The following is a 13,352-nucleotide window of genomic DNA, read 5'->3' on the forward strand; positions in this document are numbered from 1 at the left end:
GTTTGCAAACATATATACCCTGATACATATATCATAGAAACAGAAATGTGGTTTCTTTGAAAATATTCATAGTTACTCTTCCATTTCACTCATTTAGTGTGTTTTGAATGTATTTTTCTTTCTAGAGTCCATGAAAAGGTGTTTGTTTTCCTCCCTCTTTTAACTAGCTTGGTGCCAACATTTTCTTTCCTTCCCTTGATCTGACGTAAGTTCAGTGTTTTGCTTCTGTCTGCTGTTCCAGCTGGTAACCTGTAAGTAGTTGAATAAAAGAAGCTTTCTCTCAACTCAGGCAATGCACCAAGTCCCACCCCAAACACAGATACACATACTCACACATAAACACTGTGGAGTACAATAGTTTGACGTACAGGATGCTCTGCAGAAAGAGGGCAGTTCACTTCCACCCACAGTCCTCTGCAGGCCAGTTCAGGGCAGTGAAATTGGCTGCTATTTGTGCAAATCAGCATCCTGGAAAAGGAAGGTCTGGGTCAAGAGGAAGGAATATCCCATCCTGAGGAAGAAAGATTAGGTTTGTTCTGTATGATTGCTTGGGGATAGCTTCCAAACTTACAATGCACTGAGGCTCTTAACTTAGCCTGCTATCAGTCTGAGATTGTGAAACTGTATTTCATTATTGTTATTAAGCAATCTAATTTTAGAACTATTACTAGAATAAAACGCAGGAATACGATAATATTTAACTAGAAATGTGATTAATAAAGCTCCCCATGTTTCCACATTTAGGTATTAAAGACTGTAATTAAGTGTAAATAGTGAAACGGAAAATTCTTTTAGTTGGTATGGTGAAGAATGAATTGCTTTTAGCAAGCACTGTTTGATGGAGTGAGTTACTCAAATGACAGATTGCCTTTTCAGATTTGGTCACATTTTTTTTAGATTAGAGACTGACTATAAAACATATTCTCTTTATTTAGGCTGGGTGGAGACAAGGGATTACTTCTAGTTATCACAGGATACACACAACTACTTCATTACAGATCAACTAGGAACCACCTCAGACCCTGTGAACATACGGTCAGAGACACAAATGAGATGTTGAGACTAGGAATTTCAGGTGACTTGAGCCTTCACTCAAATCTAGTATATAGTAGTATTGTTTGTTAACCTGATAAATTTCACTCCCTCCTTTCTTATATGCATACAACTGTTTTTTGTTGTTGCTGTTTTTTGTAATTTTGTTTTCTTCTCTAATTGCTTTGGCTAAGACTTTGGCTAAGACTTTCAAAACATTAATTAAGGATAATGATTGTAGTTATTTTCGTCTTCTTCTTGACTTTGATAAGAAAACTTATGGTTTACTTTGAATCATGGTGACAGCTGATTAAGTTTGTATTCTATCTCTATCTCTGAAAGTTGCTGCACTTATTGGTAGTCCTTGAAGAGACTTCTGGGGTAAAGCATTTTATTACCTTTATGATTTAAGACCTTTGTGGTTCGCAGTCACTGCAACCTTACCTTTGTCTGTGCCTAATTAGCCTTGTCTAAGTCTCCAGGACCAGTTCCTAACCTGAGTCAGAAGAAACTTTTGGAAGTCTAGCCCAGCATGCTGGGATGCAGCACTAAGTTATCTTTGATGATAGTCTATCACTGGACTTATGCTTTGGCTCTGACATGTAGATTTCTGCCTTGTGCCCAAGACTTGGTCTTTACCTTTGTACCAAGTGCTGGTAAGTGAATTTCTGTGCTTGTGTTTCTGTCTCTATAAATGCCTATGACAGGTAAGGTACTGGTTAGTGCAGTGACTCTAGACCATAGGGCCTGGGTTCAAATCCTGAGTTTCTTCTACTTATTAGCTATTTAACCTTACGCAAGTTATTTGATGTTTTTGTGATTTCTCAATTGTCAAATTAGTGTAATAGCAGTATTTGTCTAAGAAGGTTGTTATGCTCTTTAAATTAAATAATGCATATAAAGGTGTTAGAAAGATGTTAGCACATAGTATGGTACTCACTAAAGGCTTGTATCATTATTGCTAGTGAAAAACGTAGTAGTACTGTATCCCTTTGCACGTTACCTGACTTCCTTCTATCACCCTCCTCTCAGGGTTGGATGTCCATGACTTGAGTCTCATCTTGGTGGTTGGGGATCTGTTGCCTACTATTAGACTTGCCTTTGTAGGACACCACACAACAACATATTGACCTTTGAATAAAGAGTGTTTTATTTATTTATTTATTATTTTATTTTATTTTATTTTTTTTGCCGTACGCGGGCCTCTCACTGTTGTGGCCTCTCCCGTTGCGCAGCACAGGCTCCAGACGCGCAGGCTCAGCGGCCATGGCTCACGGGCCCAGCCGCTCCACGGCATGTGGGATCTTCCCAGACCAGGGCACGAACCCGTGTCCCCTGCATCGGCAGGCGGACTCTCAACCACTGCGCCACCAGGGAAGCCCAAAGAGTGTTTTAAAACTATCCTACTGCCTGACCTGAGGTTACAGTATTCTATTGGTGGGTGAAACTCTCTTCAAAGCCTCACTTCTGACTTTAATTCTACTGCTCACCTTCCATCACACTGAGCCTTCTCCCATCTAAATATTTTGATTAGCATATTCATGGCCTTTCTTTTTTAACAGTATCTGACACATTCATATAACTTATGTTAGTGCTTTTCCAGAATTGACACTGATTTGTGATTAGGCATATTGTTCCAACTCTGCAAAAATCCCTTCTATTTATCATGAGCCAGAGTTCATTAACATAAAATCATGTTAATTAATTAGTTTGTTTGTTTAGCATATATTTATTTAACCTATAATCTAGGGATAAACTATGTCAAGACATAAAATAAATATGAAATAATGTAAGACATGGCCACTGCCCTTGAGGAACTTACACTTTAGTTGAGTAAGACAAAGACCACGACTGTATGAGGCCCAGCTGTGGAAGTGAAGGTGTGAATGGACAGCCCAAAAGGGAAGTGAGATCTTAGTCGAACCATGCAATTTTTACATACAGTGCAGTGAGTTTTGCATTTTTTTTCTAGAGTCCATGAAAAAGTGTTTTCTATTCTCTTCTTTTGACTAGCTGGATGACAACATTTTCTTTCTCTATCTCTTGATCTGAAGAAAAAGGAGGGCATTCCAAATGGAGTACTAATATTGTCAGTAGATTCCAATTTGATGATATTAATTATAACTGATGTTATGCACTCAGTTGAGTAATTAAGCTATTCTTGTACTGTTTTCATGATTTTCCCTTACCTGTATATTATCTGTACCATTATTTACTTAATAGTTTTAACTCCCTGTTTTTCCTTTAAATAACTTTATAAAGTGTTGTCATCACTATCTTAAAATAGAAAAGCAGTATACCTTGCCATACAAAGATAACACAAAAGATATACACAACTATTTAAACCCATAAGTCACCTAAAATTGTCTCCATATTGCTACTGGGAAGCTCCATCCTTGCCATTCTGATATTCCTTTGGGAAGAAACCCTGGACAATTTATTGAAGTCTCTGTTTCAAACACTCCCCCAATTTGAGTCACCTGTCACTTGTTCCTGACTTTGTTTTATTTTCTTCACAACATGTCTTATTTTCTAAAATTGTATTGTTTATTTCCTGACTTATTATTTGTTCTTTATGGCTAAAATATAAACTCCAGGAGAGTGAGGACTGTCTTGTTCACTGCTGTTCCCCAGGACTTGGTGTGTATTAAGCACCCAATTGCCTGACTTTCATGGCCAAATGGTAAGAAACTGCAAAAATCTGGGCTTAGATAAAATAACCCTGCTTGGTAGCTCAGCACATTATGGCTTCATTTTTTCTTTCCTGTGTCTTTGATGGTCTATTATGACTTTGCACTTTATTTACCCACCTGGGCTCATGGGACCTTTTTACTTCTCAGGAATGTTTTACTTTCTTACACTCATTTACTTCTTCTTCTTAAAGTCAATCTGTGGGCTCCAATTCCTTTCCTGCCTAGACTACCTAACAGGGCAATGACTGGATTTCTCTGTTCAGGTAGCTTCCTGGACTGCCCACCATTATGTATCTAAGTGGCCCAAAAAAGCCATATAGCATTTGTCCGGGAAAGGGTTGCTATAACAATTCAATCATCCTGGATGGTATGTTCTAACATTTAAAAAATAAACAATAGGACAATGGCAAGTATACTTGTCTGTGTGAAGAATAGCTTTAACTAAACACTTAGATATGTCCCTTAATTTTAGTTCTGAAGACTGTTTGGATTTTTCATTCTTAAGGCAATGGGTGCATAATCATCAAGGATGTTCTCCCAATAGATGAGATGATTTTAAATAGATTTGGCTGGAGCAGAAGCAAAAAGAACTACAATCCTATAGCCTGTGGAACGAAAACTACATTTACAGAAAGATAGACAATATGAAAAGGCAGAGGACTATGTACCAGATGAAGAAACAAGATAAAACACCAGAAAAACAATTAAAGTGGAGTGGAGATAGGCAACCTTCCAGAAAAAGAATTCAGAATAACAATAGTGAAGATGATCCAGGACCTCGGAAAAAGAATGGAGGCAAAGATCGAGAAGACGCAAGAAATGTTTAACAAAGACCTAGAAGAATTAAAGAACAAACAAACAGAGATGAACAATACAATAACTGAAATGAAAAATACACTAGAAGGAATCAATAGCAGAATAACTGAGGGAGAAGAACTGATAAGTGACCTGAAAGATAAATTAGTGGAAATAATTACCGCAGAGCAGAATGAAGAAAAAAGAATGAAAAGAATTGAGGACAGTCTCAGAGACCTCTGGGACAACAATAAATGCACCAACATTAGAATTATAAGGGTCCCAGAAGAAGAAGAAGAAAAGAAAGGGACTAAGAAAATATTTGAAGAGATTGTGGTTGAAGACTTCCCTAATATGGGCAAGGAAATAGTCAATGAAGTCCAGGAAGAGCAGAGAGTCCCATCCAGAATAGATCCAAGGAGAAACATGTCAAGACACGTATAAATCAAACTATCAAAAATTAAATACAAGGAAAAAATATTAAAATCAGCAAGGGAAAAACAACAAACAACATACAAGGGAATCCCCATAAGGTTAACAGCTGATCTTTCAGCAGAAACTCTGCAGGCCAGAAGGGAGTGTCAGGGCATATTTAAAGTGATGAAAGGGAAAAACCTACACCAAGATTACTCTACCCAGTAAGGATCTCATTCAGATTTGATGGAGAAATTAAAACCTTTACAGACGAGCAAAAGCTGAGAGAATTCAGCACCACCAAACCAGCTTTACAACAAATGCTAAAGGAACTTCTCTAGGCAGGAAACACAAGAGGAGGAAAAGACCTACAATAACATCCCAAAACAATTAAGAAAATGGTAATAGGAACATAAATATCAATAAGGCATAATTGATATCAGTCATAATAAATATCAGTAAGGAACATAAATATCAATAACATAAATATCATAAGGCAAACGCTAACAGCCATAAAAGGGGAAATTGACAGTAACACAATCATAGTAGGGGACTTTAACACCCCACTTTCACCAATGGACAGATCATCCAAAATGAAAATAAATAAGGAAACACAAGCTTTAAATGACATATTAAACAAGATGAACTTAATTGATATTTACAGGACACTCCATCCAAAAATAACAGAATACACTTTCTTCTCAAGTGCTCATGGAATATTCTCCAGGATAGCTCATATCTTGGGTCACAAATCAAGGCTTGGTAGATTTAAGAAAATTGAAATCTTATCAATAATCTTTTCTGACCACAACTCTATGAGACTAGATATCAATAACAGGAAAAGTAGTGTAAAAAATACAAACACATGGAGGGTAAGCAATGCACTATTAAATAACCAAGAGATCACTGAAGAAATCAAAGTGGTAATCAAAAAATACTGAGAAACAAATGACAATGAAAACACGACCCAAAATCTGTGGGATGCAGCAAAAGTAGTTCTGAGGCAGAGGTTTACAGCAATACAATCCTACCTCAAGAAACAAGAAGCATCTCAAATAAACAACCTATCCTTACACCTAAAACAATCAGATAAAGAACAAAAAACCCTAAAAGTTAGCAGGAGGAAAGAAAGCATGAAATCAGAAATAAATGAAAAAGACATGAAGGAAAGATAGCAAAGATCAATAAAACTAAAAGCTGGTTCTTTGAGAAGATAAAATTGATAAACCATTAGCCAGACTCATCAAGAAAAAAAGGGAGAAGACTCAAATCAACAGATTTAGAAATGAAAAAGGAGAAGTAACAACTGACACTGCAGAAATACAAAGGATCATGAGAGTTTACTACAAGCAAGTATATGCCAATAAAATGGACAACCTGGAAGAAATGGACACATTCTTAGAAAAGCACAACCTTCCAAGACTGAACCAGGAAGAAATAGAAAATATGAATAGACCAAACACAAGCACTGATATGGAGGCTGTGATTAAAAATCTTCCAACAAACAAAAGCCTGGGACCAGATGGCTTCATAGGCGAATTCTATCAAACATTTAGAGAAGAGCTAACACCTATCCTTCTCAAACTCTTCCAGAATATAGCAGAGGGAGGAGCACTCCCAAACTCATTGTATGAGGCCATCATCACCCTGATAACAAAACCAGACAAAGATGTCACAAAAAAAGAAAACTACAGGCCAATATCACTGATGAGCATAGATGCAAAAATCCTGAACAAAGTATTAGCAAGCAGAATCCAACAGCACATTAGAAGTATCATATGACATGATCAAGTCATGTTTATCCCAGGAATGCAAGGAGTCTTCAGTATATGCAAATCAATCAATGTGATATACCATGTTAACAAACTGAAGGAGAAAAACCATATGATCATCTCAATAGATGCAGAAAAAGCTTTCAACAAAATTCAACACCTATTTTTGATAAAAACCTCCAGAAAGTAGGCATAGAGGGAACTTAGCTCAACCTAATAAAACCCATATATGAAAAACCCACAGCCAACATGGTTCTCAATGGTGAAAAACTGAAACCATGTCCACTAAGATCAGGAACAAGACAAGTTTGCCCACTCTCACCACTATTATTCAAGATTGTTTTGGAAGTTTTAGCCACAGTAATCAGAGATGAAAAGGAAATAATCCAAATCGGATTTGGATTTCAAAAGGAATCCAAATCGGAAAAGAAGTAAAATTGTCATTGTTTGCAGATGACATAGTACTATACATAGAGAATCAAAGATGCTACCAGAAAACTACTAGAGCTAATCAATGAATTTGCTAAAGTAGCAGGATACAAAATTAATGCACAGAAATCTCTTGCATTCCTATACACTAACGATAAAATACCTGAAAGAGAAATTAAGGAAACACTCCCATTTACCATTGCAACAAAAAGAATAAAATACCTAGGAATAAACCTACCTAAGGAGACAAAAGACCCATATGCTGAAGACTATAAGACACTGATGAAAGAATTAAAAGATGATACAAACAGATGTAGAGATATACCATGCTCTTGGATTGAAAGAATCAACATTGTGAAAATGACTATACTACCCAAAGCAATCTACAGATTCAGTGCAATCCCTATCAAACTACCAATGGCATTTTTCACAGAACTAGAACAAAAAATTTCACACTTTGTATGGAAACACAAAAGACCCCGAATAGCCAAAGCAATCTTAAGAAAAACGGAGCTGGAGGAATCAGGCTCCCTAACTGCAGACTATACTACAAACCTACAGTAATCAAGACAATATGGTGCTGGCACAAAAACAGAAATATAGATCAATGGAACAGGATAGAAAGCTCAGAGATAAACCTATGCACATATGGTCACCTTATCTTTGGTAAAGGAGGCAAGAATATACAATGTAGAAAAGACAACACCTTCAATAAATGGTGCTGGGAAAACTGGATAGCTACCTGTAAAAGAATGAAATTAGAATACTCCCTAACACCATATACAAAATAAACTCCAAGTGGATTAAAGACCTAAATGTAAGGCCAGACACTATAAAACTCTTAGAGGAAAACATAGGCAGAACACTCTATGACATAAATCACAGCAAGATCCTTTTTGACCCACCTCCTAGAGAGATGGAAATAAAAACACATGGGACCTAATGAAACTTAAAAGCTTTTGCATAACAAAGGAAACCATAAACAAGGCAAAAAGACAACCCTCAGAATGGGAGAAAATATTTGCAAACGAAGCAACTGACAAAGGATTAATCTCCAAAATATACACGCAGCTCATGCAGCTCAATATCAAAAAAAGAACCCAATCCAAAAATGGGCAGAAGACCTAAATAGACAGTTCTCCCAAGATGATATACAGATTGCCAACAAACACATAAAAGAATGCTCGACTTCACTAATTATTAGAGAAATGCAAATCAAAACTGCAGTGAGGTATCACCTCACACCAGTCAGAATGGCCATCATCAAAAAATCTACAAACAATAAATGCTGGAGAGGGTGTGGAGAAAAGGGTACCCTCCTACACTGTTGGTGGGAATGTAAATTGATAACAGCCACTGTGGAGAACAGTAAGGAGGTTCCTTACAAAACTAAAAATAGAACAACCATACATACGACCCAGCAATCCCACTACTGTGCATATACCCTGAGAAAACCGTAATTTAAAAAGAGTCATGTAGCACAGTGTTAATTGCAGCACTATTTACAAAAGCCAGGACATGGAAGCAACCTAAGTGTCCATTGACAAATGAATGGATAAAGAAGATGTGGCACATATATACAATGGAATATTCCTCAGCCATAAAAAGAAACAAAATTGAACTATCTGTAGTGAGGTGGATGGACCTAGAGTCTGTCATATAGAGTGAAGTAAGTCAGAAAGAGAAAAACAAATACTGTATGCTAACACATATATATGGAATCTAAAAAAAAAAAGAAAAAATGTTTCTGATGAACCTAGGGGCAGCACAGGAATAAAGATGCAGACGTAGAGAATGGACTTGAGGACACGGGGAGGGGAAAGGGTAAGCTGGGATGAAGTGAGAGAGTAGCATTGACATATATATAGTACTAAATGTAAAATAGATAGCTTGTGGGAAGCAGCTGCATCGCACGGGGAGATCATCTGGACCTAGAGACTGTCATACAGAGTGAAGTAAGTCAGAAAGGCAAAAACAAATATTATACGTTAACCATATATGTGGAATCTAGAAAAATGGTACAGATGAACTGGTTTGCAATGCAGAAATAGAGGCACAGATGTAGAGAAGAAATGTATGGATACCAAGGGTGTAAGCGGGGTGTGGGATGGTGGTGGGATGAATTGGGAGATTGGGATTGACATATATATATACTGATATGTATAAAATGGATAACTAATAAAAAAGTAAATAGATTTGGATGAATTTTTATCCTTATATTTTAAATGTTTTGCTTGACGTTTATATATCAGTCAGAATCATTTAAAGAGGTAATATGGTGTATGAGATAGAGAAATGTTATTTAAAGTATTTCAGTCTAGTTTTTTATTCTTCAAAGAATCTGTTTACTATTTCCATCCTAATTATATAATGGGTAAGTCAAGGGGATGAAAGTACATACGTACTTCCTGTGACAAATCTAATGCCTGTTAAGGCTGGTTGATTAAAGAAGCCATAGTTCTTGGTCATAAATGACTCCGAGTCTACGATAAGGTTCATGTACTTCCAATGAAGTCTTTCCTGTCGTGGAACAGGAAACAAGATTGCAAATTTGAGCATGGATGCTAATGATTAGTATTGAGTGCTGTTTATAGTCAGTGACACAGGAAGTTAATTAGTTGTTTTCAATACAGTGACTGAGCTGATCCCAATAGAAAAAGCGCCTATGATTTTGTAAATGAAAACTATTTTTAAAAGGGCTGAGACATTTCATGGTTTTGGTAAGGTTAGGAAGAAAGCATGCTGAGTAGTTAACAGTGACACAACTGGCAATTTTGATTGTAGCCAGAGATGATTATTTTAAACTTATTTTAATAAAATAAGTAACATAGAGTATTTGAAGGAACTTGGGTATGTATTTGTAGAAAAAGAGACCTTTCTACTTTGGTACTGATTATCATCATAAAATAATGTTATATTCTCTTCATATACAAAGCATTTACCCTGTGGGAATAAGCATGAAATGTGTTAGTAACTGACCTAAACTACAAAGGTACTCCTTAATGCACTATGGAAGTATTTATTAGTGAATACCCGTGTGACCTGAAAGAGCTGATTGATGTTGTTTGCTAACGGGCCTCACTTGTTCCCAGAGAGCCATTCACAAACTGGCAGCATTTGGCTGATGATGGGAAAGCATGACCCTCACAACAAAAGTGAAAATTGCAAGTGCTGCCGATAAAGAAGTCCAAGGTCAGAAAAGGGCCAGTCTGATTCTAAAATGCATACTATCTGGACAGTAGGATCACCTAGATGGTGGCCTGGCATCAGGACAAAACAACTTGAGTATTGCTTCCTGTACTTAGTGTCATTGATTCTTACACATCAACAGGTTTAAACCATTTAAGTAATTTAATTCCGATGACTAGTGATAATATTTCTTTATTGACATCCTACAGTGGGCCAGACCTTTTGCTACAGGATTTACATGCCTTATCTGACTCTATTCTTGCAAGAACCCTTAAGAGGTACTTCTAATATACGCAGTTTAAAAAGGAGGACACTAAATCTGGGAGTGAGGTTCCGAAACTTGTCCAGCAGAGCAGAGCGTGGCGGTGGCACAGTCAGGACTGAAGCCTGGGTGTGCCGAGTTCTGAGGTGGAGATCTTCTATCACTAAGGTAGGTCTTGAAACTTAGTCTTCAATATCGAAGGCCACTGCTCTTTTTTCCACTTGGCCCATCCTAATCCCTTCTTTCTGAATCCAATAGATAATCAGGTTTTCAGCATTTTGGGGTTCTGGGGGTTTTTTCTTAATTTTGAAAATTTTGCGTGTGTATTTTATAATAGATTTGTATTTTTTAGAGTAGTTTTAGGTTTACAGGAAAATTGAGCAGAAAGTACAGAGTTCCCAGTTACCTCTCCCCTCCCCATACAGTTATTATTTGCCTCTTGCATTCTTCTTACAATTGATGAACCAATAGTTGATACATCATTATTAACTAAAGTCTATAGTTTACATTAGGATTCACTCTTTGTGTGACAAACTTTCCAGGTGTTTTTTTTTTTTTTTTTTTTTGTGGTACGCAGGCCTCTCACTGTTGTGGCCTCTCCTATTGTGGAGCACAGGCTCCGGATGCGCAGGCCTAGCGGCCATGGCTCACGGGCCCAGCTGCTCTGCGGCACGTGGGATCTTCCCAGACCGGGGCATGAACCCGTGTCCCCTGCATCGGCAGGCGGACTCTCAACCACTGCGCCACCAGGGAAGCCTTAAGCTTCTGTTTTTATATGTCTCTTGAATTTCTTTTTGCCTGTGGCTGCAGTGTATCCTAGCCCAGGCTGTCTGGTCCCTGTATGACTAATTTCGTGAATAATAGAGTTCTGTGGACATGTAAGGTTCCTCTGAAAGGAAGAGGTGGGTGTAGCACCAGACTTGTACCTCCATGCACTGGTGTTGACTGTCTACTGTTTCAGAGCCTCTTAGGATAAGCGTATGTGTGTGTTTGTGTGTGTAATTGTTGTTGTTACGCTGTATTTAATTTTATAGATATTACACATCTTTCTTGAGATTTAGAGCTTTTTGGGTGGAATTTGTGGATTGGGAGTTTATTTTCTTGAAGAATAGTTAGTAGAATCAAGGAAAATAATGTAGACCTAGAATCTCAGCTATCGTTCCTTAATTATGAACAATGTGTTGGAGTAGAAAAACCAAAGGAGGGTAGATTGAACCATTCAACAACCTTTCATTTCTCTTTTTAATGATCAAAGGTAATATGTAAGAATCTCAACCCACTGAAAGAAGTTAATAAGAAACTTAAAGGGAGCTTTGGCAAAATAGACTGAACTGATAGTATTTGAATGGTGTACATTTCCAGCCAAGCTGACTCCTGTTACCTGCAAGCCTGGAGATCCCACAGCTCTTAGGTATAGACCTGAGTGTGCAAAGTGGGGCAGAAAACTGGCTTGTGCCCTCAAAGTGGCTGAGACTGCGTCCCACCAGGGGAAGACCTGTTCCCGTCCAGATTCTGTTCTTAAGAAGCAATGGGAAAAAGAAAAAAAAAGAAAAAAAAAAAAAAGAAGCAATGGAAATGATGCCTGTATGACAGTGATGTGACCACAGCTCAGCACCCAACTGGATACCTGGTCTACCAAATCAACTCTTCTGGAAACAGACACTTGAACAGGAGGTAAGATTTTGTTGCTGTTAGGCTTAGGCTTCCCAGAAACAATGACATGTTCTGAAAATCTTCGTAACACTTTCAGAAGTTCCAGTAATTATTTCAGACTCTGTAGACTCTGCTAACAATAACACAGACATTGGAAACATCCCAGGAGCTGTTTGCCAAAAGGAACATCCTAAGTGCACCTAATGATTCACATCTGACTGTTCACCTTTCCAAATTCCCCAGCCCCTGCTTTTGCTCCTCCTCTTCCCAGAGCCTGAGTGGCCTTTATTTCCTTGTCTACCTCATCCTTCAAGGTTGAGTTCAAATGCCCCAACTTTCATGGTGAATACCCACAAAAATGTTAAAACCCACACTGACCTTATAGCCCAGCAATTCATTCCTAGTTATTATACCCAATCGAATATTCACAAAAGACTTGTTACAAAAATGTTCATAAGAGCTCTGTTCAAATAGCTAAAAACTGCAAACAAGCCGAATGTCCATCAGCAGATCCTGGATAAACAGACTGTGGTGTATTCATACAGTGGAATACTACTCAGCAATAAAAAGGAAGCAGTTACTGGTTTTCATAACATGTGAATACATTGTGCTCCATGACAGATGTCAGAAACAAGAGTACATATAGAATATTTCCATTTATATAAAATTGAAGAACATAGGTAGGTGATACTAATCTATGGTGATAAAAATGAGAACAGTGACTGCCTTTGGCCAGGAGGGCAGTGGAAACTGATTAAAAAGGGCTGGAGGAAACTGTGTGGGATGATGGAAGAGTGTTTGAATTCATGAAACATCAAACTGTAACATCTAAGATCTGTGCAGTCACTGTCGGTAAATTAAAACAATTTAAAAAAAAACATGGAAGGAAACACATCATTTCTTTTCTAGCTCTTAGTTTTGCTGATTTCTTATTACTTTAGGCATTATGCTTTCCCAATCGCCTCTCTGCAAACTTACTATCAGAAAGACAATAGAGTATAATTACACTTTAATGTTTATTTCAATCGATGGTTTACATCTCCTAGTTTCCAAGTCCAATAGTGGATTTAAAGTATTTGCTTTCAGGTCAAAGTATTTCAGACATTACACAGA

Source organism: Mesoplodon bidens (genome assembly GCF_964165515.1).
Source record: "Mesoplodon bidens genome assembly, chromosome: 4".
In the NCBI taxonomy this organism is placed as follows: Eukaryota; Metazoa; Chordata; class Mammalia; order Artiodactyla; family Ziphiidae; genus Mesoplodon; species Mesoplodon bidens.